The sequence below is a fragment of the Ambystoma mexicanum genome, chromosome 2q (assembly GCF_040938575.1).
Source record: "Ambystoma mexicanum isolate Mex_15411 chromosome 2q, UKY_AmexF1_1, whole genome shotgun sequence".
Classification (NCBI taxonomy): domain Eukaryota; kingdom Metazoa; phylum Chordata; class Amphibia; order Caudata; family Ambystomatidae; genus Ambystoma; species Ambystoma mexicanum.
Window position 1 is genome coordinate 695859319 of NC_090924.1, and position 5000 is coordinate 695864318.

At 54.6% G+C, this 5000-nt stretch overlaps 1 non-coding gene across 1 annotated transcript; it reads right to left on the minus strand.

Annotated features, from left to right (window-relative positions):
• Positions 1-265: 265 nt before the first annotated feature.
• TRNAP-AGG (transfer RNA proline (anticodon AGG)) lies at positions 266-337 on the minus strand. The gene has a single exon. It is a non-coding gene; the product is annotated as a tRNA-Pro (tRNA).
• Between the last annotated feature and the right edge of the window lie 4663 nt (positions 338-5000).

The following is a 5000-nucleotide window of genomic DNA, read 5'->3' on the forward strand; positions in this document are numbered from 1 at the left end:
CATACAAAAGACCAAGCTGGATGCAACAGTGGCGCGAGCCATGGCAGTCCCCACCCAGAAGGCATGTCCAAACCTTTATACATCAGCTCGCCGCCAGCGCATCATTACAAAGGAGGGGGAATTTCCAACACTGCCTCTTGGGCCATGGGCTTAAAAGCAGCCAACCATTGGCGACGGGCATCGAACCAGATACGGTCACGCACAAACTATTTTTGGGGGGGAATTGGGGACTCTGTGTTTTTTGTTTTCGGCGCTCCAAAAAAAAGGGCTCGTCCGGGATTTGAACCCGGGACCTCTCGCACCCTAAGCGAGAATCATACCCCTAGACCAACGAGCCACCGCATGCAGAGAGCAGTGAGGGGGAGGGGGGTGGTCTGCTTACCTCACTTGGCGCCATGCCCCAGTCTCTCCACGGCCTGACCCCTGCGTGTCACGTGGCCTGCCCCTGGCGCAAGCGCAGAGGACTGAGCTTCCTCTCAAGCAGAGAAACAAGAAGAAGAGCGGCAGCCTTCGCTGGCCAAAGGCCATCTGCTGCTGCTCGATCGGGCTCGATCAGGCTCGATCAGGCGAGATATATGTGGCCGACCGGCCTAGAGCGCAAACCTGTGCTGCTCAGGGTGGGCAGCTTCCCAGCAGGAGGATGTGTCTTGAAAGCCGACAGAGGCAAGAAGGCGCACTCCCTCAGCCCGCTCCAACCTCTGGATTCCTGCAAATTTCAGAAGAGAACTCTGGGGCAGCATGGCTTCTGTCATCTCCCAACAGCCTCTCTGTTCTTGCTATGTAAATACCTTTACATCCCCCGAACTGAGCATGTCTGTTTTTTTATTTTTATTTTGCTGAGGTGTGGTGCCTTCAACGACCGACAGGTGGCAGGAGAGCACTTTCTCCAACTGTGTTGTGCTCCGTTCATTCATGCATACCCAAGCCTCAAGAATGACACGGAGCCAATGCTGCAGTGAACCATCTTTATTCACTCCCTGACACCAACTGCCGTTTCCTTCCCCGGCCCCCTCCTTTTCCCTTTTCCTCCCGCTCCTTCTCTGTTGCCGCTCTTAAAGGGGTAGTGTCCCTTTATTCATGTACAACACCTCCCCCGTACTTAACATGAGAGTCCAGTTACATCTGTTCGATGAGCCTCACTGGCTTCTTTATTGTCCTAGGGGTCTCCCTGGTGATTCTCGGCTTTCGCCGGTCAATTCCACTGGGGGTTCTGTTTCTTCTTCCTCGCTGGTGTTCTCGTCGGGTGTTTCTTGTGTTTCATGTTCCTCCAGATGTAACTCCCTGAGGAATGAGGAGTTGTGGGTAATGTCTCCTAGTTCTCCGGTTTCTGTGATCATGGGCCTCTTGATGGCTGTGATTGTTCGTGGCTCTGGGCTGTATCGAGTGTCCGTTTTCTTGCGTTGTGTTTGTCGCACCAGGACTGTTTGCTCGATCTCTAGTCGTTGTTCTTTCGCTCTCCTTTTTGTGTCAGCCCATTGCTTGGCCTTCCTCTTCTTCTCGGCGTCTCGTTCTCTGACGGTTAGGTCTTCTTCAGGTGTGTGGTCCTTCCGTCTGGGAATGCGTGTTCTGGGTTGATCTCTCACCATGAGTTCAGCTGGTGGCCTGTCATTTGACGACGGGTGCAAGATTTTTTTAGTGACCTCATGTGCCCGGGTGTCAACTTTGTCCAGTAGGGGGTGTCTGGATGGATAGTCCGCTGGGTCTGCGTCTCCTCCTGGTTTGTGGACAATAGTATAATCGTCCTCTTGCAGTCTTATTCCCCATCGCTCTATGCGGGGTGGCATTTTCATTTTGGTGTTCCCACAGGTTGGTGTTAGGGCTTTGTCATGTTGCTCTTGATCCCTTCCAGGTATTGAGATGTCGTTGAGAAGAAGAAGTTGGATTTCTTTTGATACCTGTTCTTGGAGGTGGAAACCCACTTTCCGTGGGTGTTGTGGAACTGGCCTGACATTTTTGTCTATATGTAGTTTGATGCATGGCCCTTTTAGCATCCCTACCCCTTCGAACAGTTTGGGGAAAGTGTTCTTGAGTTCTCTTTTTGCCAGTGGTCTGTCTATGATTGCCCTGACGGGTTCGCATGGTAGTGGTAGTCCTTCAATGACCTCCGACTGGTCATAGTGTAGGTCAATCAGGGCAAGTGCGTTAGCTGTCCTGTAACTGAGAAGGCAGCGGCCAATAGCTGGGCTTCTTATCACATGTATCGTGGCGGTTACTGTGATGCCTCTGTGTCGTAGGTCGCATTGAAATTTCCCTTTTGATGTCATGGGTTGGGTTGCTCCCCATTGGAAGATGTGTGTCCTAGACTCTTGGATGGGGTATGTTGAAGCTATTTCACGATAGATGTCTTCATTCATGACGTTGACCGTCGCTCCTGTATCAACAATAAATCTGTTTTGGGTTCTTCCCATCTGAATTGTTACTCTGGGAGCCGCGGTGTCCTCCTCCTCTACGCTGAGAAGGCATACATACTCTCGGTCGTAGCCGTCCTGTAGGTATGGAGGCTGTTCGTTTCCACTTGGTGGATAGTGTGGTGGGGGGTAAGGGTATGGCTCCCTGTCACGTTCCCGGTTGTCTGGTGCTTCCGCTCTGCGGGTGTCTTCGCGTTCCAGTTCCCGCATGAAGTCATCCTGATAGGCATCGTATAATTCGTGGTCTTTCCTGTCTGGTTCGATCTGAAGTCCTTCCAAGGCTCTCACTGTGTTTGGGCGTTGATATGATGGCGCGAGAGGTGCATTCCTGTCCACATGGTGATGCTGTTCTTTATGTGCGTCCATCGTGCGAGGGGCAGATCGTGGGCGTGCTGATCCTCCTTCCGGTAGTAGTTCTTTGCACATCACTTGGAAGTGGTTCTCCATTCCGCATCTCATGCATCGTTGCCCAATGGCGGGGCACGGTCCTCTGTGTGGATATTCGAATCCGCAGCGATAGCATTGGCGGTCACCCTGTGCTCGTTGTGTCGGGTACCTCTGGTTGGTCCTTGGTTGGGTGTTTGGCTGGCGGGCGTAGGGATGTATTGCGGCTATGGTTTCTCCCTTTTTTGGGTTCTCAATGGCTGCTGCTTGAATGTCCACTCTTTCGTATACCCTGGCTAGGTCTAGCACCTCTTTTAGGGATAGGGGTTTCTTGAGGAGGTGCTTCCGGAACATCGAGGATGCACACCCTTCTATGATGCGTAATCTAATGGCTTCTTCGTCATTAAAGTTAGCAAAGTCACCTTTGGATATTTTCCTCTGAAGACGTATTACGAACTCCCCTATTGATTCGTGAGGTAGCTGGCCACATTGGTTGAAAGTGTACCTTTCATAGTCCCGGTTGGGTGAGATGACCAGTTTTTCGTGAATGGCTTGCAGGAGTCTTGCATATGTGGTGCGATCTTGTGGAGGGATCGTGCGTATAATATTTTTGATTTCTCTCCCTGCGACATTTGCAAATATGCTCAGTATGTTGGGAGGTTCTTGTGTGCCGATGGCACCCACGAAGTCGTCAAATTCCTCCATCCATTCTTCCCATCTCTGCCCCTGGTCATGGTGTGGGTTTAGCGTGAACGGGGCAGGTCTCCTCATTAGGCTTGCGTGAGAGGAGGGAGCTCCTGGTGGTGGTGGTGGTGCATTAGGGTCTGCCGCGTCTGCAGATGACATGGCGGTATCCTGGTGTGTAGCGTGGAGTGCTGCGTCGCGGATGCTCGGGGTGCTCTGGTAGGCTTTTGCACCGTGGTTCTCTTGAACTGCCGCGGTGTATGTTCGTCCACTGGGGCACGTTGTTCACCCTCTGCTTTTTGTGTGACAATGTCACCTTCGGGTTCTTGCAAAATTTTGTTTTCCAGGTGTTTCCACCGATGTCACGTAGGTGGGAGACTCGGGGTTCCCCTTTGCAAATGTTACCTTTGGGTGTGTCTGCTGGTGTGTCACGTGGGTGGGAGACTCGGGGTTCCCTTTTGCAGGTGTCACCTTCGGGTGATTTCACTGGTGTCGCCTTCGGGTTCTTGCAAAATTTTGTTTTCCAGGTGTTTCCACCGATGTCACGTAGGTGGGAGACTCGGGGTTCCCCTTTGCAAATGTTACCTTTGGGTGTGTCTGCTGGTGTGTCACGTGGGTGGGAGACTCGGGGTTCCCTTTTGCAGGTGTCACCTTCGGGTGATTTCACTGGTTCCCTGATGTGTCACGTGGGTGGGAGACTCGGGGTTCCCCTTTGCAAATGTTACCTTTGGGTGTGTCTGCTGGTGTGTCACGTGGGTGGGAGACTCGGGGTTCCCTTTTGCAGGTGTCACCTTCGGGTGATTTCACTGGTTCCCTGATGTGTCAAGTGGGTGGGAGACTCGGGGTTCCCTTTTCGCTACCCCTTTCCGACTCCTTACTTGAGGGTGGATGCCGCGAGCCTGCGGGTCTCCTCTTCCGTGACGTGTGGGCCTGCTGAGTTCCCTCGTGGTCTCCTTCCTCTTGTGGGCCTCTTCTGGTCCGCGGGCTCCGCTCGTTGTTGGCGTCCGCGGTCCTCTTCTTGTCGAGGTGCGCGGGACCTCCTCTGCTGGGCGCTGCGGTCCTGGTCGGCTGGGCTGTTGTCGGCGGGCTTCCGTCGCCGGGCACTTCAGTCTCGGGCGCACGGGCCCCTCGATCACCTGGTCGGCTGGGCCAGCTGCCGGTGGGCCTCCGCTGCTGGGCTCTTCGCTGCTGGGCTCTGCAGTTGGGGCGCACGGGCCTCTCGATCTTCCGGTCGGCTGGTTAGCTGGCAGTCCTCCGCTGTCGGGTTCCTCGCCACCGGGCTCTCCAGTCTTGGGCGCACGGTCCTCCCCGATCTTCTGGTCGGCTGGTCTGCTGCTGGCAGGCCACCGCTGCTGGGCTCCACACTGCTGGGCTCTCCGGTCCTGATACGCTGCAGGGCACACGGGCCTACCTGGTCTGCTGGGCTCACGAGCCCTCCTTAACTGCTGGGCACACGGGCCCTCCCTGAACGCTGCTGGGCTCGCAGGCCCTCCTCACACTGCTGGGCTCACGGGCCCTTCAAGC